The sequence below is a fragment of the Musca autumnalis genome, unplaced genomic scaffold (genome assembly GCF_047663935.1).
Source record: "Musca autumnalis isolate F117 unplaced genomic scaffold, ASM4766393v1 scaffold_2, whole genome shotgun sequence".
Taxonomy (NCBI): Eukaryota; Metazoa; Arthropoda; class Insecta; order Diptera; family Muscidae; genus Musca; species Musca autumnalis.
In genome coordinates, this window is record NW_027411755.1 from 164,385,742 (window position 1) to 164,409,531 (window position 23,790).

At 36.5% G+C, this 23,790-nt stretch overlaps 1 protein-coding gene across 2 annotated transcripts in view; it reads right to left on the reverse strand.

Annotated features, from left to right (window-relative positions):
- Positions 1 to 22,342, reverse strand: part of Pde11 (Phosphodiesterase 11) — a 346,062-nt gene extending 323,720 nt beyond the window's left edge. For both annotated transcript variants that reach the window (XM_073969743.1, XM_073969741.1), the window contains exons 1-2: positions 21,804 to 22,342; positions 16,353 to 16,678 (exon numbers count right to left, since the gene is read on the reverse strand). The gene's annotated coding sequence lies outside the window, so the exon portion shown is untranslated. The remainder of the gene's footprint in view (positions 1 to 16,352; positions 16,679 to 21,803) is intronic.
- Between the last annotated feature and the right edge of the window lie 1,448 nt (positions 22,343 to 23,790).

The following is a 23,790-nucleotide window of genomic DNA, read 5'->3' on the forward strand; positions in this document are numbered from 1 at the left end:
AAACAATTGAATTACAACAAAATATGGACTAAAGCTGAAATAAACACAAAGATGTAAAATTCTGCAGTCCAACAATAAAAAACGCCAACAACAATAATAGGCATCAGCACGGCCTTGTTGACCAATGCGTAATGCAAAAACAACTTTCTTGTTGTTTTTACCCCCGCTTATTGAAGCAACACTCCTATGTTCGTATTCTTTGCGAAGCAAAGACGACATAAAAACAGTGGTGGATATAAAATTCTTTAGTTCGACTCAAATTGTAGGGTAAACAGCTTTAGGGCCATACAGCAAATTTCTCATTTTATTTAATTTGCTAGATGGCTTTATTGACCTGTTTATCGATACAGAGTCGGCGAAAAAGGGAACTGATGAAGTTGTTTGGTGACAACTGAAACTATAGTATTCCCTACCCTTCGCCCGCAACTAATCAATTTCATATCCACTTTAAAATATTTTGTTGTTATTCAAACAATTGAATTACAACAAAATATGGACTAAAGCTGAAATAAACACAAAGATGTTTCTACTTCTCCTAGAATGGTTGGTATTGCAGTCCATGTTTTGATATAGCCCCCCATAGAACGGTACCACCAGATTTTCGGTATTTTGAAGGTTTTAGCTTCATTATTACACCGAAATTGCTGAAATTTGGTACTTAGTCTTCGCTGGGTATAACATCCAGAATTTTGTCGGTATAGCCGCCATAGAACGGTACCTCCGGATTTCCGGTATTTTGAAGGTTGTGACCACAATAATCCATCGAAGTGGCTGAAATTTGGTACTTAGTATTCGGTCTAGGTATTCAACTTCCCCCTCTAAATTTGTCGGTATAGGTCTACGCCTTCATATATCCCATAGAGCGGTACATCCCAATTTTTGATATTTTGAAGTTTGTGGCCTCAATATTCCACTGAAATGGCAGAGTTTGGTGCTCTAAAATCGTCAGTGTAATCTAAAGAGTAAGGAAGTAACCTGAATAGAGTAAAGCTGTGTGCTTACTTGTTACTAGTAGCTGTGCGCTAGTAGAGAAAAAAGTACCTGCGTGAATAACTGAAGCGAATGGCGTCAGTAAATCATTGTAGAGTAGTAATCTAAAACGAACCCTCGTTTTTCTATATAAACCGTATCGGCGAATAAAGCAACATCTAGTTAAACCTAATTTCGTAACAGTTGAGAAGTTTGTTAAGTAAGTTGAAAAAATTGATAAGCATCATGTATTGTAAACTGCGATGAACATTGTAGAGTTATTATGCGACATTATATTCTGTTTTAGGCCTCCGTCTCGTCAATTCCATGCATGAGATCTATTCTAAAGCATTGTATGTATGGTTCCGTAGAGGGGTCTGGCCTCCAAATATAAAACTAATTAGCAACTTGTTTTGCGTGGAATTATTTCCCCCTCGGAACCTTTCCGAAGAAAAGTGATACATAACTATTGTAAAAAATCAATAAGTCCTTCTTTAGAAGACCAATAATAGTCTTCCTTTTGGTGGCAGGTTTATGACCACTGTGCGCACTTTAAGAGTATTCCTTTGAAAGTGTTCACTTGTGTGTGTACGTGTTTAGTTTACTAAGAAATCTTATTGAACTAAATTGTAAAATAAATAAACATTTGAAATAAATGTTGAACAAATATTGACTTGAATCTAAGCTAAAATAGTAAAGTAATTGCTTTTATTTTTACGCTTACAATTGCTGCATTTGTTGTTACATTTAAGTTGTTTGTTATGATTACGTTAGGTGGTAAAGGAAACAAAATCCATATGAACAAGTAAAAAAGTATCAGTCGGCTTTGCCGACAGAGATATACCCTCAGCCTGTGAATATTGAAACAATTGTTTTTCCCAAAAAACGTATGTATTTAGGTGGTTTTAAACATTTTGGACGTATGAACCGACAAAAATGTTGATTAGGATTAAATATCAAAAGTTTTGCGGAGGAGATACTTAAAGGAATGGATTGACCATTAAGGAAATGTGTCTCCAGCCACTGCATATGGTGCCATAGGGGGTTTTTACACCCTTCGGGCTGTTTGCTCAAGAATTATGGACTTGTCCCTGAAAAAACTTTTACCATCGTAATTGAGGCAGCGAATGCAAGTTGCTTCCACAAAAATCAAAGTGATTCGATAGCAAGTCTTAAAGTAAACTTATCCGAAATTATGTGTGAGAGGTACCGGCTGAGTGGACAAATATAGTCCATATTTTAAACTGATCTATATCTGGTAGATATATTAGGATGTGTGAAGTATGGACCAGTTCGGCCACTCCCTTCAAGAGTTACCGTACGAAAATTTTTCCGAACATTTTTGAACTTTTGTGGGGGAGGTACCTGAAGGAGTAGACCGATATGGCTTATCTTTGAACTTGAACTATGTTTGGACAAAATATTACTAAGGACAAAATATTACTTTGGACAGAATCGACAGATCCGTTCGAGAGTTATCTTGCGCTCCAACCACCTCACACGGAGTCATAGGGTTTTTTTTTGCAACTTTCAGGCTATTTTCTCAGGAAGTGTGGACTTGCCCCTGATGAAACTTTTACCGTCGTGTAGGGGGCGGTGAATACAAGTTGCTAAAACAAAAATCAGAGCGATTCGAGAGCAGGTTCTAAACTGAACTTATCCTAAATTTAGTGTGGGAGGTACCAAAAGGAGTGAACCGATTAAGTCCATATTGGTCTGGTAGACATTTCACGATTTGCAAAGTATGGACCAAATCGTTTACTCCCTTCAAGAGTTATCGTACGAACAAATTTTCCGAACATTTTCGAACTTTTGTGGGGGAGGTACCGGAAGGAGTGGACCGATATAACCCATCTTCGAACTTAAACTAAGTTTGGACAAAATATTACGAAAGCAAAATTTTGGACCGAATCGGTTGATCCGTTCGAGATTTATCGTGCGCTCCAGACAGACAGACGGACGGACATTGCTCAATCGACTCCAAATTGTCTGAAACACATTTCGTCCAAACATACTTGGGGTCTTCGATGAGGCACATTTTGCCCGTATGAAAGTGTATATACCCTTTCTAGCCTAAAGGCTGAGGGTATAAAAACAAAATCCTCTCGAAGCCTTGCTTGTGGTTTTTTAACAAATCACCTTATATGTAAGAATGTATCTAATATTAAATACGTATGTATAGGTATGTCTAGATGTTCTTTTGTCCATCCAGATATTCCTGTTTCAGTTCATTCCTGTATTGTCCCTGAGAACTAATTGGCGCTGTAACGCAATATAGACGAAAACATTGAACCTTAATTATTTTTATTATTTCTTGGAGTTTTTTGTTTGGCTTTCAGGTCAGAAATTAAAAAACAGTAGATTTTTGTTTTTTATTTTATTTATTTTCCAATATTTCGATCATCGTCGATGATCATCATCAGGGATTTTATTTTATATTTTTCTTTTTGCAACTTGCCACTACACGTTCTCACTAGATCGCAACAGATTTGAGTTGGAAATCTGTTGCGATCTAGTGAGAACGTGTAGTGGCAAGTTGCAAAAAGAAAAATATAAAATAAAATCCCTGATGATGATCATCGACGATGATCGAAATATTGGAAAATAAATAAAATAAAAAACAAAAATCTACTGTTTTTTAATTTCTGACCTGAAAGCCAAACAAAAAACTCCAAGAAATATAAGTCCAAAGGTCAACTATTATTACACCAAAAATATTTTTATTATTATTAATATAAAAAGCGAAATTTAAAATTTTTTACCACTTCACGATATACCTTTCACTTGTCGCCGTTTCGTCTATATAAATATATAAAATAATAATAATAAAATAAATTTTGCCATATCAATTGATAATTTTAATAAACTTGTTTATTAAAACATATAAACGTATTTGTTTATTAGCCCACTTTAAATTGCAACAATAATTAAATAAACAAATAAGCTATTGAAGAAAAGACGTCATATAATTTGTCAACGAAATGGCATGAATTAAGCAAAGTAAACAAAAACAATTGCTTCTTGCGGCGAAGAGTACCTTCAGTGGTGGTGGTCTATGGCAGCACTAATTAAATCTTAAACCACATCAAAATGCAAATGAAGATAGAATATTCAGATTGAGCAATTAAGTGAGCAAAGATAAAGTATCAATAATGAGCATACATACGTCAAACCACAATTCCAATACTGAATAAAGACTTGTTCAAAATATTTAGAAAATTTATACTCCACAGGAGTTACGTGGGGTAGGTTAAAACGTTTTTAAGTATGGATTTGCTTGTCTAACTAAACAGAGTTTAATCATCGCTAATGAGACAGAAAATCGAATTATCTAAAATTTGTAAAATGGAAAAATCATGAAATTACCATGCTTATCAGAAAGATCCTCTGCTTTATGATAACATATGTTCTCATTGATATTCTGACCTATCACTCCCCTCTAACAGCACCTGCTGTTTACTTGTTTTGAAAATGCTTTTTAATAAAAAAACGTTTATTCAAAACTCCCCAAAGGGGATGTCCAAAGAGTTAAGTGACTATCACTATCTTCCGATAAGAGGTGTCGTCTTATCATTGACAGATGTTTAATAGCTAAAATAAACGTAAATAAACTAAATCAAATTCTAAGAAAGCTGATACTGTTAGACAAAATTTAGAATAGATTAAACAATCATAAAAGCAAATACAAATAATAATACAAATTGTCATTAATACAATAAAAAAAATTTAATCGCATTGTACTACCAGAAATGTGAAATATATTATTTAATTGTTTGGGATTTTTTGGGGTCTTGGCTTTGTGAAATCCGGCATTGTTATCAGTTCATGATGACAGTGTCAACATAATTTAAAAAATTATGCCAAGACTGTATTATCACACGTTTTGAGAAAACCATTCTGTCTCCGCAGTAGTGAGTTATAAATTTTTAATGAAGCGTATTGATTTAATGTGTAACGTAGGAAATGGAAGACAAGAAGGAACGGTCCTGACCGGCTTTAACATGGCAAAGCCCAGGATTTATCTTGGTCCCTCTTTCGTCTCAAGTAGACACTGACCACACCGAGGTGTCACCTGGGGAACTGCCTTTAACACCCGTCAAAGATAGTGAGCTAACATGTGCCGCGCGTTCACCCATAAGAACTTTAAAAACTTGGGTTTGGGCGTCGGCTTAGTAATCCTCCCCTAGAAAAACCAGCCTATTATGTAAAAACGAAAGAAAAGAAAAACAAAACCCTCTAAAGTAGACGAACTCCCCAAACGTTTTAAGGACCATGATCTGCGAATCTGCACCTGGAATGTTCGCACTCTTTATAGAGATGGTGCAGTTTACGCATTGGCAGATGTACTTGATAAGTACAAGGCCGACATTACTGCCATACAGGAAAAACGATGGAACGGGAAAGACGTCAAAAAACACCTAAAGGTGACGCTCTGTATTATAGCTGCCATGACACAAAGCATGAGTTTGGTTGCGGATTTGTAGTTGGCCGGAGGTTAAAACATCTGGTCTCCAGCTTCGCCCCAGTGAATTAAAGACTCGCTGCAATTCAATTAAATACAAAATTCTCCAACATCAGCTTTATTTGCGCTCATGCCCCCATTAAAGACAAGGACGAACAGGCCAAAGATATGTTTTACGAGCGCTTAGAAGAAACTTATGACCGTTGCCCTGCCCATGACATTAAAATTATACTAGGCGATTTTAATGCCAAAATTGGAAAGGAGAATATCTTTGGCCCAACAGTCGGGAAATTCAGTCTCCACAGTGAAAAAACATCTGACAATGGTATGAGGCTGATAGAATTTCCAACTGCAAGAAACATAGTAGTTACATTTCGATATTCATAAGGGCATCTGGCTATCGCCAGATCAAAGAACAAGGAATCAAATTGATCACGTTGTGATAGATGGAAGGCATGCATCAAGCGTGTTGGATGTACGATCGTTCCGAGGTGCAAACATAGACTCGGACCACTACCTTGTTGCAGCAAAGGTACGTATCAGATTAAACGTAGCAAACAAAATGCGAACAGACACAACACGGAAGGTGCACATCGGTAAGCTGCAATCGCAACAGATAGCCACAGCATATTCCACTCAACTGGTCCAACTGCTTAATCAAAGCACTCCTCGTTCCGATAACATATCAGGACAATGGCAAAACATTGCCCACTCCATGCAAACAGCCGCAAAATCAGTATTTGGATACCAGAGGCCTCCACCAAGGAATCCATGGTATGACCAGGAGTGTCGTGCTGCTACCGAAGAGAAACAATCAGTACCAAAGCGTAGCGCACGAGAGAGGTATCGGGAGAAAAGGAGAGAGGAGAAACGTCTTTTCCGCAGGAAAAAGAGAGAAATGGAAAAGTGAGAGTGTGAACAAATCGAGATGTACAGGAGACAGAATGAAGTCCGAAAATTCTACCAAAGAGTAAAACATCAAACTGATGGTTTTGGAACTGGCACATACTCCTGTAGAGACCGGCAAGGTAATCCAGTAACTGATACAGATAGTGTGCTAAGGATATGGAAAGAGCATTTTTCTAAACTGTTGGTATCCATTAGTAGCGAAGTCGACGAAGTAACCACAGAACCAATCCCAGAAGATGGTATTGAATGTATACCACCCGACCAAAATGAGATAGAGACAGCAATAAACCGTCTGAAGAATAATAAGGCAGCAGGAGCTGATGGCCTACCAGCCGATCTGTTTAAAACCGTAGGCGACACGCTGAGAAGGTGTATGCATCAGCTAGTTAGCTCCATCTGGCAGGAAGAACGTGTACCCGACGATTGGAACCTTAGCATCCTGCGTCCCGTTCATAAGAAAGGAGATAAGACTTTATGCTCCAACTATAGGGGCATAAGTCTTCTCCCTTTTGCCTACAAGATAGTGTCAGGGATATTGTGCAAACGACTAAAGCCCATGGTCAACGAAATAATTGGACCATACCAATGCGGCTTTAGACCTGGCAAGTATACCATTGACCAGGTATTTACCACCTTTTTCCCGATTATAAAGCAGCTTTCGACAACTCAAACGCCCAAAGGTATTCAAATTTGGTATTCCCTGCAAAGCTCATTCGGCTTTGTAAGATGACTTTAACTGATAATAGGTCCTCAGGTAAAATAGAAAAGAACCTCTCCCAAAAATTTTTGTAGCAAAAGAGGTTTCAACATCCTGCTAGAAAAGGTTATACGAGGGGCAAACGTCAAAGGAAGTGGCACAATCTACACCAATAGCCACATGTTACATGATTATGCTGATGATATAGACATCATGGGACGATCAGTAAAAAAAGTAACCGATACCTTTATGAAGGTCGAAGGAGAATCTGCTAAAGTGGGTCTGGCGGTAAACGGCCACAAGACCAAGTAAGTAAGTACTTCAAAAGCAAAGCCACAACTCGTCGAACAAAAATAACGCTTTACAAAACACTGATACTACCCGTGCTGATGTATGGTTCCAAAGCCTGGGTACTTGCGCAAGCAGATAAGGCAGTGCTTGGCGTGTTTGAAAGAAAAATTCTTCGAAAGATCTGCGTTAACGGTGAATATCGACGTCGTATGAACCACGAGTTGTATCTGCTATACAACGACATCAATATAGTTAAACGTATAGAGATGCAGCGATTGCGTTGGCTAGGCCATATAATTAGAATGAGCGATGATGAACCCGCTAAAAAGGCGTATAAATTCGAGCCACATGGCGGTGCACGCAAAATTGGCAGGCCAAAGATTAGATGGCGCAAACACGTGGATGAAGAGATGACAAGGCGCGGTATTCCAGAATACGAAGCACTAAACAGAGAGAATTGGAGATATTTTCTTACTTCGGTCTATGGAACAAATGTTCTGTAATGGGCCTGCTATGTAAGTAAGTATTGATTTCATTTGCATCCACAATGACTTTCTAATGCTGATTACACTGTGCAGCAGCATTTTTGGGGGGAGGAAAATTTCTTTTGGAGATGAAAGCCCTTGATGAGCCATAGGTCAAGTTTCTGAGATATCGCGCGATGAAGTTTTTGATTTTTTTCCCTATAATACTTGGGAAAATAGCTCCATATCTCTGTTTGGCGTTGTTGTAGCTTCGTTTTGATGTGACATGAAATCGATTGGCGAATCTTTTAGTAGAACATTTCATTCTTCTAACTCAATGCCTTTCATGTCCTTTTCGTCCTTTATTTCTTGAACCGTAGTGAAAGTACCACAAGATGAGATTTTTCAGCATCCAAATATTCTACAAAAGTATTGCTCAGAAGATTTTAGGTACGATTCTTTTTGACAACTAATCGATTTTGTCCCGTTTTCATTGACATTTTTGACATTTATTCGGACTTGGTTCAGAATTAAACTATGTTTTGTTTTTCTGTATAATCGTTATTTGTTATGTATAGGTATGTAGAAATAACAATTGGTTATTGCTTATGTAGACATGTGGGGTGCTTTTGAAATATTTACGACAAATAGCACTTGTAATGACGAACACGTTAATAACAAATTTTCTTGAAGGATAGATCCGTTTATCTCAATTTTTGAACCGGATATTCCGACATTAAAACCGATTTTTGAACCGGTTTAAAGTAACCGATTAAACTTATATGTATACCATTAAAAGGCTTATAGAGTTGTCAATCAAATTAAATTAATTTGCTTATGAAAACTTTGTTAGTTGCAGTTCTAGAACAAAAAACCCATTTTCTTAAACCGTTTTTAAGGAAAAACAAGTAAAAAAGCATTAAGTTCGGCCGGGCCGAACTTTTCATACCCTCCACCATAAAATATTCTAAAATGGAATAATTAATTTTCATTCCTGTTCCCAACTTTAAATGGGTACGTTAAAATGTCAGATAATGTACATAAAATGCATCATTCGGGAGACCCTTTTTTATGGTGCCTATATCTAACTATGTATGTTGACAATTTTTGGTGGGCTAGAAATTGGGAGGTACCGATATATATGTGTTATAATAAAACATAGAACATTGACAGTTTTTGAGCCTTTAATGTCAAATAACTCCTAATTCGGTCAATAATTTTAGCTAGAATCCTCAAAATACCGAAAATCAGTAATATTATAACTAATTCGGTCTAGAAATGTGACTTAAAACGTCAAAATACCTGAAATCGGGCGGTAACGTTATATGGGGCTATTCCAAAACTTGGACCTATGTCCACTAGTTATATAAGTTTATTGAAACTTAAGAACCCTACACGTCAATTTATAGCTAAATCGGTCTGAAAATGTAGCTAAAAACGTCAAAATACCGTAAATCGGGGGGTACCGTTATATGGGGGCTATACCAAGTTTTGTCATATAAGTTTATTGACATTAAAGAACTTTAAATGTCAAATTATAGCTACATCAGTATGAAAATGTAGCTAAAAACGTCAAAATACAGTGAATCGGGGGTACCGTTATATGGGGGCTATACCAAAACGTGGACCTATGTCTACAAGTTTTGTCATATAAGTTTATTGACATTTAAGAACTTTAAATGTCAAATTATAGCTACATCGGTCTGAAAATGTAGCTGAAAACGTCCAAATACCGTAAATCGGGGGTTTTATGGGGGCTATACCAAAACGTGGACTTATGTCCACAACTTTTGTTATATAAGTTTATTGATACTTAAGAACCCTAAATGTCAAATTATAGCTAACTCGGTCTGAAAATGTAGCTTAAAACGTCAAAATACCGCAAATCGGGGGGTACTGTTATATGGGGGCTATACCAAAACCTGGACCGATAAAGCCCATCTTCGAACTTGATCTTCCGACGGCTAAAAAATGGTATTCCCCAATTTTCAGCGAAATCGGTCAACAAATGCCACCTGTATGTTGCGAACGGACGGACATGCATAAATCGACTCAGAAAGTGATTCTATGTATATCCCTAGAAGGAGCTATGGGTCTATCTCGCTTCCTTTTGTATGTAACATACAAATGCACTAACACATAATACCCCTTACCACATAGTGGTGTAGGGTATACATATCAGTACGCGCAAATATGGAGATCAAAGTTTGGGGGGTGAAAAATTCTTTTTGGCGATTAATGTCGAAGAAGATAATGTGATGAACCCGGAAGCACAGTTCTGTCATAGGGCAAACTTCTGAGTTATGGCGTGATCAAATTTCGTTAGGTTTTTGTCATGTGGGTATGTATAGTTTGTCAAGAAAGAATTCATTTCGCTATAACTCAGAAGTTTGACCCACGGCAGAACTGTCCTTCCGGGTTTATCACATTATCTTCATCGACATTAATCGCCAAAAAGAATTTTTCTTAGTATACTCATCAAGGGCTTTCATCTCCAAAAGAATTTTTCCATCCCCAGACTTTGAGTTCCATTTTGTGTCACAGTGTTATACAGAGGTCCGCAAAATGCCACTCTCTTTTAATGCATATTCGCCATTTCGTGCTTTTTTCATTGCTTGCTATTGCCATCTCTGTTTAATGCTATTGCTTGCTTTGCCTTTACTTCCATGAGTGTGTGCCAATTGCACACACACAACACACTACAAGAGCTCGTTGCCTTTTTTTTTGCACGCTGCCTTCGAAAAAGCACGTTGCATTACAAAAAGCAGTAGATATTCCTGGTCAAATTTACATGTTAATAAACATAAAAAAATAATGTTGAGACAATAAAAACAATTACTAGTTTAGTTTATCCTATTATTAAAGAAACTCAAAGAAAAAGCGAAATTTGGCAAATGTATTCATTTATTCAAACAGAAGATGGTACGATACTGTGTGGTGGTATGCAGTATTGTGCATACTGCATTTGCGAATAGTGTGAATACAAATGTAAAAGCAAGCAAGCATGCACTAAAGCAGTGAATCATTTTTTGGGGTGAATCTGCTTTTTGCACATTCATATTTTTTATATGCAAGGCACTGCACTATTCGCTTTTGGGAAAAGGCAATAGAGTGTGCCTTTTATATGCATTTTGCGGACCTCTGGTGTTATACTCAAAATTTGTTAATATTACTATACTCTATGGAATTTCGAGGGTTACTATATCCTCCATTCGATGATGATGAAACGCTTCGAACAGAGTAACTATTTCTTTTGGTCATTTATAATATTGTACTCTACTTTGCAATCCACATATTATCCGATATCACGCATCATTTTCGATAACAACCCTATGCTAAATATCGAAACTAATCGACCCAGTTCTGTGACCCATTTTTATTTTCAAATCATTTGCTCGTTTGTACTAAATTCCATTCATAATGATTTCGTTATATGGAATGCAACAATATTTTCCAACTGAAATTAAATTTCACGGAAAATCCATGTGTAAAACACATGTGATTCACTTTTGCAAAACAGAAAAAAACCCTAAAGTAATAAAATAACTATATAGCGCACATTTGTTGTACTACTTACTAATCAGATTTTGACGTCAGTTGTGTTTGCTTTTCACTCATTTTACTCAAACGCTTCTATACACTTTACAGTCGAGCAATGATTAGAAATTATTCAAATTAGAAATGTTTATAGATGCCCTCATATTTCTTGAGAATGACGATTTGAGTATTGCAATGTGGAAGTCATCACATTATTAAAGGGGTGTGTCATACTTCGGTATTTTATGGTTAACAATTAATGTATGTTCATTAGTGGTTTTGTTAATATTATTTTTTTGTTTGTTTCACCTACTCAGAACAATTCAACAAATTCCACAGCGTATTTTATTACAGTTCCTACATGAGAATGTGAATTGGTTACTAGGTATACATATATCTAATGATCTTACATGATAAAATCTTCATACCAATGATTGTTGCAATTCTATTGGAAAATTGGTAAGAACAAAAACTATTTCTATATACAACCCAGCAGGAAGATGTAGATCGATTCCTTCTTAGCTGCTTCTTATCGACATTATCGGCTTCTTAAACATGTGATGTTGCCTCGCCGCTCAGACTATGTAAAAACGCTGAACTAGCGGCACAGAAGTCAATCTACAAAATTGTAAAATGTTCTTCATTGAAATGACTATACGCACATGTTTAAAAATCGTCCGATCATTTTTCACAACTTTCGACGGGGATAAATCTTTGTATGTTGATAAAGGGCCATCCTATAGCATTATGAAAAGCAGTTTTAATGAATTCAATCGTGGCCGACACTGGCAAAGAACGAAGGTGGTGATGGTGGCCCAAAATCGGTCGTTGTGCCAGAAAAAAATTAGGCCGTGCGTGAACGTATAATGCAAATTCGCCATGTTATACGCCATGAAATAGAGGCATCCTTGGGCATTTCTTCCACCAACTAATATTTGATATTGCATGAACACCTGGCCGCAAAAGTGGATTTTTTCGTTAGATCCAGCAAAATTGGATAATCGCTCAAAAAGAGGCTCTTGTGGATTAGTGCAAGGAAATTGTGAATAAAACGATAGCGGTGCTTCTTCAAACGGCGTATATAAGATCGTTACAGACGACGAATCTTGGATCTATGCTTAGGAGCCCGAAACAAAACAGGAAGCGAGCCAAATTCAACGAAATTTGTTCATGAAGCAAATGGTATTCGAAGCATGTCACATAATGGTGGTTGTGTGGGTTCGAATCTTCGGCTTTCCTTTTTCATCATCGCTCACTAAAGTCGACGAAAAATTAATATTAACAAGTAAAAAAGTATCAGTCGGCTTTGCTGACTGAGATATACCCTCAGCCTGTGTGGATTGAAATACTTTTTTCCCAAAAAAAAACTTATGTGTTTAGGGTGGTTTTAAAAATGTTGGGCGTATAAACCGACAAAAGTATAGATAGGATTAAAGCTAACAAATGTGGGGATATCGATAGATAAGGCTTTTTTTATCACACTAGCCTACGAAAAACATAATATGGTCACTAGGAAAACGTTCGGTAACAATTTCCAAAAGGATTCTCGAACAGAGCTTAACCACACAAAAATATTGAACATTTGTGTGGGTGGTTCCACAAGGATTGGACAGATAGGGCCCAAATTTGAACATAAACTAAGTTTCGACAATATCAAGAGATCCAAAATTTGGACCAAATCGGTTGCTAAGTCTATGAGAAATCGCGCGTACCATTTTAGGGAATATTTTCGAACTTTTGTGGGGGAGGTACCGGAAGGAGTGGACCTATAGGCACCACCTTCGAATTTCACCTAATATTCGAACAAATATTATAATATCCAAAGAGTGGACGAAGGCAGTATTCGGTTCGAGCTCTCCAGCCACTACTACATATGGTGCCATAGGGGTTTTTTACAACTTTCGGGCTGTTTTCTCAAGAAGAATAGGCTTGCCCCTGAAAAAACCTTCTACTGTCGTAATTAAGGCAGCGAATGCATGTTATATATATATATATAATTGTTCCACAAACATCCCATAAGGGACAAGGGAGACTTCTCTCATATCAATGAGTGCATCCCGATTCATATTAGCTCAATGATATGGGACTACAGTTTATCGCCGAGTCCGAACGGCGTGTCCAAGACACCACTTTTGTAGAGAAGTTTTACATGGCTGAAATACTCAGGAAATGTCGCCAACATTACTGAGGGGTATTTTGCCACCGTTGAAAAGTGTTTTGATGTTGCCAGGCCGGGGAATTGAACCCACGACCTTATGTGTGCAAGGCGGGTGTGCACACCATTGCACCACGGTGGCACCCAGCGAATGCAAGTTGCTTCAACAAAAATCAAAGTGATTCGAGTGCAGTTCTTAAAGTGAATTTATCCAAAATCTTGTGTGGGAGGTACCCGAAGGAGTGGACAAATATAGTCCATATTCGAGCCTGATCTATATCTGGTAGATATATTAGGATGTATAAAGTATGGACCAAGCACAATTTTTCCGAACATTTTTGAGCTTTTGTGGGGGAGGTACCTGAGGGAGTGGACCGATATGGATTATCTTCGAACTTAAAGTAAGTTTGCACAAATTATTACGGAGAAAACGTTTTGAACCGAATCGGAAGATCCTTTCGAGAGTTATCATGCACTCCAACCACTACAAACGGTGTCATCGGAGTTTTTTGTGCCATTCAGGCTATTTTCTCAGGAAATATGGACTGGCCCTGATGAAACTTATAGCGTCGTATGAATACAAGTTGCTACAACCAAAATCAAAGCGATTCGACAGCAGGTCCTAAACTGAACTATTCGTAAATTTTGTGTGGGAGGTACCCGAAGGAGTGGACCGATTGAGTCCATATTGGAACCTCATCTAAGTCTGGTAGAAATTTCACGATGTGCAAAGTATGGACCAAATAGGTTACTGCCTTCAAGAGTTATCGTGAGGGAGGTACCGGAACGAGTGGACCGATATAACCCATCTTCTAACTTAAACTAAGTTTGGACAACATATTACGAAAGCCAAATATTGGACCTAAACTGTTGATCCTTTCGAAAGTTATCGTGCGCTCCAGCCAGCCAGGCAGACAGACAGGCGAACGGACATGCGTAAATCAACTCCAAATTGTCTGAAACATATTTCGTCCAAACATACTTGAGGTCTAAAACCATTATTTCGATGAGACACATTTTGCCCGTATGAAAGTTAGCATAAATGCTGAGGGTATAAAAAGGAAAGCCGAAGATTCAAAACCCAATATTCCTCACAACTGGATGAAATTTGGTATTTAGAAACTTGTCGGTACAGGTCCACGCCTTAGTATAGCCCCAATAGAAAGTTACCTCCCTATTTCCGGTATTTTGAAGGTTGTGACCTTAATATTCCACCGAAATGACTGAAATTTGGTATTTGGTCTCAATTTGGGGTATAAAACGTTCCATATAAAATTTGTCGGTATAGGTCCACGCCTTAGTATAGACCCCCAGAGAACGGAACCTCTCTATTTGCTGTGTTTTGAAGGTTGTGGCCTTAATATTCCTCCGAAATGGCTGAAATCTTATATTTGGTCTACATTTAAGGGTATTAAACGCTCCATATGAAATTTGTCCGTATAGGTTCACGCCTTCATATAGCCCCCATAGAACGGTACCACCTGATTTTGGGTATTTTGAATGTTTTAGCCTCATTATAACAGCGAAATGACGGAAATTTAGTACTTAGTCGTCGTTGGGGGTTTAAAACTGTCTCCTAGAAAATGTTCAATATCGGTCCACGATACCATAGAACGGTACCTCCCGATTTTCTGTATTTTGAAGGTTGTGGCCAGAGCAACCCACCGAAATGGCTGAAATTTGGAGGTAAAAGCCTTTCTGACGGAAATTCCTCGGTATAGGTCCAAGTTTCGATATAGCCGCCATACAACGGCACCTCCCGATTTTCATAATTCTGAAGGTTGTGACGTCAATATTCCACCGAAAGACCGAAATTTGTTATTTAGTTGTTCATGGGGTTATAAAATATTCCAGAAGAGAATTATCAGTATAGGTGCGCGGATTCCTATATTCCACATAGAAGCGTACCTCTTGATTTTCGGTAGTTTGAAGGTTTTACCGAAATATCGGAAATTTCGTATTTAGTCTTTTTTGAGTCTAAAAACTTTCCGCTAGAAATTTGAAGGTATAGATTGAAGATTTAATATAGCCCCCATGGAACGGTACCTCCCGAATTTCGGTATTTTAAAGGTTAGCCACAGTGTTTTACCGAATAACAACTGTTTGCATATTTTACATATTTTTGGCATATTTTGTACAAATATTTTGCATGCATTTAAAGTGATCCAATATATCGAAAAATTGACCCTTAAAACGTATAGATCCAGATTTTGAGTCCAATCGGTTAAGAAGTAAAAATAAAAAAACATGCAAAACTCCGATGTCTACTCATTACTTTTTTCCGACTAACTCAGACTGTAAATTAAGATATTTTCAATGTAATTGCGATCCGATTTTCTCGGTAATTTTATTTCACTTTTAAATTAAATGTAAGCGTAGAAAACTGTATAACAATTAACTTGTTGGAGCTACCTATGTATTCAAATAAAACACATTCTAAAACTCAGTAGACTTTAAAGATAACACAGGCATGTTTACTAAAATCATGATCAAAATTGTTTCCTGTAATAAAGTATAGATTTGATTGCCAACACAACATCTGGTCATTCCACCTGTACCTAATGGAAATCCATAAGTATATAGATACGTAACCATGTACATGTTTCTACATACATAAATAAGTATGTATGTAGATACTTTTGCCATAAACCTCTTTCTAAACAATTAATCTGTAGGCAAGGCAATAAATTGCATACCTATAAAGTTTCCAAAACAGATGCACTTTCAGAGTACAAGACATCTGGTCCCCAAAATATGAAACTAACGTGGGGAAGAAGTAATACGAGGTGCAAGGGAATATCCGTACATACAGCCATATGTAAATATACGAAATTCTGTTGTAGGTAATAAAAAAAGAGAAATGTTTACCTTTAAGGTTGTTGTTGTATCTGCGGCTGCTGTTGTTGTTGCTTTTGTTATTGATGATACGGCTTACTTTTGGAATTTGTTGTTGGTTTTGTTTTTTGGCAATACACAATTTTGTTGTTGAAATGCTAAACACGTTTTTACAAACTTTTTTTTTAGCAATTTTTTTCTTTCCTTCAAACTTTTTCTGTGTAACTGCTGTTGCTATTGACGTCGTTATTGATTTCTTTTTTCTCACATTCACACAGACATTGACTTTTTGAAGGTATTTTTGTAAATTTTCATTAATTTTTGTGATTTAAAGGAAATTAATTTTGCTGCTTTGCTTGCTGGATTTTAATTTTTCAATTTCATTTTTTTTTTTTTCAAAATAAACAAAAAATAATAATTAAATAATTTCTTAAAACTTCAATACAAAAATTCCACCTCGAGCACAGGCAAATTTGTATTTGGGTCGCACGAAAGTAAGAAAGAAACAAACAGAAAAAACACATTAATTTGACCCCAAACATTCACGGAATTTGCTGCTATCGCTCGAAGTGGCGTCTGCTGTTGTTGCTGAATATTGATGACTTGAAGAGAAGAAACCTCCACCAACAACTCTGTAAAACCCCAAATAAACCTTGCTTAGCCGACGATGTGCAAGTTTGGCGAACACACAAAAAATTTACCACAGAAGATTAGCCAAAGCCAAAAAAACAACAACAAAAATAACACAAAAGAAACCAAAACAAACAAAAACTTATACACATTACTTCTTGATGCTCTCTCGCAGCTGTTTCACATTTTCAATGAGAGAATGTCAAAAATAAGTGACAGAAAAAAACCCTACACAGATTTTAACATTTCAGTCTTTAGATGATGAAGATGAGAAAACCCTCATAAAAGATAAGAATATAAAAAATTTTTATAGAAGATCAGAAGATCTTCTCAAAGAAGATCACAGGATCATCTCATAGATCAAAAAATCTTGTGCTAGAAAATATTCTAATAGAGAATGTTGTTTTTCAAAGAAGATCTTCTCATAGAAAGTTAGAATATTTTCTTATAGAAGGCAAAAATAATTACACATAGAATATCACCACAAAGAAAATCAGAATATATTGTCATTGAAGATCAGACGATATTCTCATAGAATGTCACCAAATTTTCTCACAGATGATCAGAATATCTTCTAATAGAAAATCAGAAAGTATGAGGATCAAAAGATCTTCTGAAATAAGATAAGATCTGCTCACACAAGATCACAGGATCTTCTTAAGAAGGTCACAAAATCAGAGGGTCTTCTTAACGAAGATCAAAACATCTTCTTTCAAAAGAAATTTTCATTGAAGATCAGGAGATCTCCTCATAGAAGATCGGAAGATCTCCTCATTGAAGATCAGAAGATATTCTCATTGAAGATCGGACGATATTCCCACTAAAGATCACAAGATCATTTCATAGAATTTCACAATATTTTCTCATATCAGATCAGAAAATCTTTATATAGGAGATCAGAAGATTTTCCCATTGAAGATTAGAAGAACAGAAGATCTTCTCATTGAGGCTCAAACATCTTCTCATAGAAGATCAGGAGATCTTCTCTTAGAAGATTGAAAGATCTCATAAAAGAACGAGAGATCTTCTTACAGAGGATCTAGAGATGTTATGATAGAAGATCGAGAAACCATCTCATAGATGATAGAAGATCTTCTCATAGAAGATCAAGGGATCTTTCCACCGAAGATCAAGAGATCTTCTCATAAAAGATCATAAAATCTCCCTATAGAAGAACTTCTTCTTCCCACCGAAGATCTTCCCATAGAAGTTCAGGAGATCTAAAGATATTCTCATAGAGGATCTAAAAATATTCTCATAGAAGATCAAAGATCTTTTCATTGAGGCTCAAAATATATTCTCGTAGATTAGAGTTGTACAATCTAGTTCATTTGAAAGATCTAGTTCAATTGCTCAGCTCTTTAAACTGAACTAGGTCAGTAATCTAGTTCATAGTTCACTATCCAGTTCAATCATTCGGATAAAAATCGTTCTCCGCCTCTTAATCGGTCGTTTGATGAAAACGCATACATACATAAACCAAATACAAACAAACAAAAGACTAATATAATTTAACTACTCCATAACAAAAACATTATATTTACATAGTTTTATTGCATTCTTAAAGAAAGATTAATTAATTTTAGAAAAAAAAACTTCTTTCATTTAGGTGGCTGGCAAAAAATCTTATGTTGTGTGTGTAGACATTGTCATTGTGAAAAAGCTTTGTGCGTGTGTGTTTCTTTTTTATGTTTTTCCTTTTTTTCTATCCAAAACAAACTGATCACATTACGAAGGCATCCCTTAACATAGACGACGCCGTCACTTTATGTATTTGTGAACGACATGTTGAACTAGATTGTGAATCGTTCGTTGATCGTACGGTCACCGACTGATTATAGTTCAGTGAACTATAATGAACTATATCGACTGATCTAGTTCATACGCTCTTTTCAATGAATCGTTCAATTGAACTAGTTCGTTCATGAACTATACAACTCTATCGTAGATGTTCGAGAGACCTTCTCATCGAAGGTAGAGAAATCTTTTCATAGATGAATGAGAGATCTTCGTATAGAAGATCTAGAGATCTTATCGTAGAAGTTAAAAGATCAAGGCATCTTTTCAACGAAGATCAGAAGATTTTCTCATCGAGATTAGAAAGATCTTTTCATAGAAGTTCAAAAGATCTTTTCATAGAAGATCAAAGATCTTCTCATAGAAAAACGAGAAATCTTCTCATAGAGGTTCTAGAGATGTTAATAGAAGATTGAGAGACCTTCTCGTAGAAGATATAAGACCTTCTCTCATAGAAAATTAGAAGGTCTTCTCATCGAATATCAGACGATCTTCTTACAAAAGATCACAAGATCTTCTCATAGAAGGTTACAAGATCAAAAGATCCTCTCACAGAAGATCAGAAGATCTTCTTAACGAAGATTAAAACATATTCTGATAAAATACCTTCTCATAAAAGATCAGAAGATCTGTTCATAGAAGATCATAAAATAGATCATAGATCTTCGGACGATATTCCCACTGAAGATCACAAGATCTTTTCATAAAAGTTCACACTATATTCTCATATAAGATCAGAAAATCTTTTTAGAGGAGATCAGAAGATCTTCCCATAGAAGTTTAGAAGAACAAAAGATCTTCTCATAGAAGATCGACACATCTTCGCATAGAAGAACGAGATATCTTCACACGGACGGTCTAGAGATGATATCATAGAAGATCGCGGGACCTTCACATAGACGAGAGATGATCTTCTCATAGAAGATCAAGGCATCTTCCCACCGAAGGTCAAGAGATCTTTTTATAAAAGATCACAAAATCTTCCTGTAGAAGAACTTCTTCCCACAGAAAATCTTCCCATAGAAGAACAGGATATCTAAAAATCTTCTTATGAAGATCAAGATCTTCTCAGAAGATCGAGTGAACTTCAAGGCATCTTCTCATCAATGATGAAGAGATTTTCTCGTAGAACATCAAAAAATCTTCCATTAGAAGAACTTCTGCTAAAAGATTTTCTGATCTTATAGAAAATCAGAAAATCTTCTCATAGAAGATCACAAGATCTTCTCATAGAAGGTCATAAGATCAGTAGATCTTCTCACCAAAGATCAGAGGATCTTCTCAACGAAAATCAAAACATCTTCTGATAAAAGACCTTCTCATAGAAGATCAGAATCTCTCAGTAGATCTTCTCACCAAAGATCAGAGGATCTTCTCAACGAAAATCAAAACATCTTCTGATAAAAGACCTTCTCATAGAAGATCAGAATCTCCTCATATAAGATGACAAGATCTTCTCATTGAAGATTGGTCGATATTCTCATTGAAGATCACAAGATCCTGTCATAGAAGGTCACAAAATATTCTCATATATAATCAGAAAATCTTTTCATAGGAGATCAGAAGATCTTCCCATAGAAGATCAAGAGATCTTCTCATAGAAGATCAAAAGATCTTCTCTTAGAAGATCAGGAGATCTTCTCATAGAAGATTAATATCTTCTCTTAGAAGATCAATATCTTCTCATAAAAGATCGAAAGATCTTCGCATAGAAGAACGAGAGATCTTCTCACAGACGGCCTAGAGATATTATCATAGAAGATCGGGAGAATTTTTCATGGAAGATCAAGACATCTTCTCATCACAGATTGAAACACCTATGCTAAATGATCAGAAAGTCTTCTCATAGAAAATCTTCTCTAGAAGATCGGAATATCTTCCCATAGAAGATCAGAAGATCGAAAGACCTTTTCAACGAATATGAGAAAGAAAATCAAAAGATCTTCTCATAGATTTTTGATAATCTTCTCAATAAGGCTCAAAGGATCTTCTCATAGAAGTTCGAGAGATCTTCTCACAGAAGATCGAGAGATATTCGAATAGTAGAACGAGATATCTTCGCACAGAACGCACGATTTTCTAATTTGCCTGTGTGCTAGCACACAGGCGTGCTCACCCCTACCGAAGATCAAGAGATATTCTCACATAAGATCAAAATATCTTCTCATAGAAGATAAGATGATCTTCTCATAGAAGATCTGTGAACTTCTCATAAAAGATCAGAAGATCTTCTCATAGAGGATCAAAATATCTTTTCATATAAGATAAAGAAATCTTCTATAGAAGATCGAGAGATCTTCTCATAGAAGATCAGTCGATCTTTTCATAGAAGATCCATGGACCTTTTTAACGAAGATTTGAAGATATTTTCATAGAAGATCGAAAGATCTTCTCATAGCTGGTCAAAATATCTTCTCGGAAAAATGAAAAATCTTCTCATAGAATTCTCATAAAAGATCACAAGATCTTTCATAGAAGATAAGAATATCTTCCGACGGGAAATTCAGCTATTCCTGGTGTAGGGTATCCAAAAGGCAAATCGCTCTTTTTTACAGCTCGTTCTTTCACTTGCAAAGAGCCTGCAATCCGGCATGAAGAGACAAACCACTGCCGCCGAGAGAAAGATTGGCCCTAAGTAAGAGTGGGAAGTCGTTGGTTGTTATTGTTTTTTGTTTGTAGTTCGCTTTTTGTTGTTTTGTTTGTTTAGTATTTGGCTTGTCTTACTACTATGTATTTTATTTTCTCTGCGGTTTACTTTGGCATTATTTTTATTTTATTTGTATTCTTCCACTGTTCTGATGTCGTTGGTGGTTACTGTGCTGTCAGGCAAAACCTCGGGGGAGGGTTTAAAAGATTTGAAAAGAAAAAAACGACGACGACAAAAAATCATTCTTCAAGAAATTCTTTTGTTTTATGATGTCAAACCAGGGACTGACTGGCTGCCTGGCTGGTTGAATTGACTGGTAGTAGAACTTGGAAATTTCTCATTTGATCACGCCACCGACATGTGGAATTATTTCATTCAATATTTAATTCACTTTTTATTCAAACACACACCTTGCAAATTTGATTTCAATTTTGTTTGGTATTTCCAAATTTCACATTTAATCACGGCACACAATTACGGAGTAACTTTTGGATATTTTAACATTTCTTTTTAGCGCTCAAAACGTGGCAAAGCATTGATTCACTTTTAAAGACTTTTTTGAAATTTTATTATCGTTTTGACCACACAATTTCTTGTTAAACTTTTTTCTTTCTTCGTTTAGCACAATTTTTTGTGGTCACAAACTATAAAAACTGATAAAAGAATCGATTTTTTGCTTATTTGTTATTTTTTTACACTCAAACAATACGATAGGTTTCCGGTAGAATGGCGTTAACTCCACCTAAACGCGTCGAATTCTGTGAGTAAACTGATCTCGCTACGATTTGCCCAACAAAAAAGCTACGAACCGGGGGAACAAACAACCAACCGCTTGTATGCATTCATTCGTCCAAAAAACGAATGACGTGCAAACGAGTAAACAATAGTCAGTGTCTATCGGTGTTTAAGAGATAGTTAAGTGGCACTCTCATGTATGCTCCCCAACAAAGTAATTTATGACTGGGAGCCCCAATGCAATTCAGTTATTAACAAATGTTTATCGGTTCTCTTTTGGCCCCAAACTACAGTTGTTTTGTTTTGAAGAGCGTAAAAATTTACTGGGTATTCTCTACCAATGCGGAGATGGGAATATTAAATTGAAATAATTATTCAAATAATTGAAACAATAGGACGCCATACAACGATTACCAAAAGAAAACTAGTTATTCATCATGCTGAGCTGGGAAAATATCGAGGGTAAATAGTAGAAATAATAAAAATTACTCGATGTGCTATTCAAAAAAATCATATTAGCTCTGTTCCTTTACGTGCAAGAATCTTCAAGTTTTACAACTTTTTACTCGAAAAGCGTTCCTTTACTTCAGATACCATACAATTCATATGAAACCAGATTACAACTTTTGCTACTTTTGCCGGTTTTACCACTTTCAAAAGTAAAGGAACAGACCAATTGAGACATAAAACCGAGAATAAGAACTGCAACAAATCGAAAAACAACGAGAAAAGGATTTTTACTGAAATAGACGAAAAGTGGTTACTTCGACAGGTGCCGATAACTTACTTACCCAGCAAAAATTTGGATCCGTTAGTCATTATATAACCCATTACAATGTAATGTATACTAAAATAACTACTTATATTACCCCTCACTAATTAATGAGTACGGTGGCACATAGCTTGTGTGTCCGACTGCAAATCCGAGGGTTGTGTCTTCAACGCTCACCTTCGGCCGGGTACTTAAAAAAACAAAGAACAGTTGCTTGTGCACATGCCGAACTAAGAAAAGGTCTCCAATTCTCTCTGTTTGTTGCTTCGCTTTCTGGAATACCGTGCCTTTTCATCTCGTCATCCACTTGTTTGTTCCACCGAAGCCTTGACCTGCCAATTCTGCGTGCACCGCCATGTGGCCCATATTTATACGCCCTTTTAGCGGGTTATCATAGCTCATTCTTATAATATGGCCTAGTCAACGCAATAGTTGCATCTCGATACGTTTATTTATACTGATGTCGTTGTATAGCGGATACATCTCGTGGTTCATACTACGTCGATATTCACCGTCAACGCAGATTGGTTCGTAGATATTTAGAATAATTTTTCTCTCAAACACACCAAGCACTGCCTTATATGCTTACGCAAGTACCCAGGCTTCGGAATCATACATTAGCACGGGTAGTATCAATGTTTGGTAAAGCGTTGTTTTTGTTTGACGAGATGTGGATTTTTTTTAAAACTTCTTACTTAAGCCAAAGCCAATTTAATTCTCCTTTTTATTTCCCAACTGATGTTGTTTGTTGTGTTTATGGCGGCGCCGTGGTAGACGAAGTCTTTTACTACCACAAAATTATAGGAACCAACTTCCACTGTTGGTCCGAGCATTGCGAGTCGGCACCATCAGCTTTGTCATTTCGCCGTTTACCGTACGACCCACTTTGG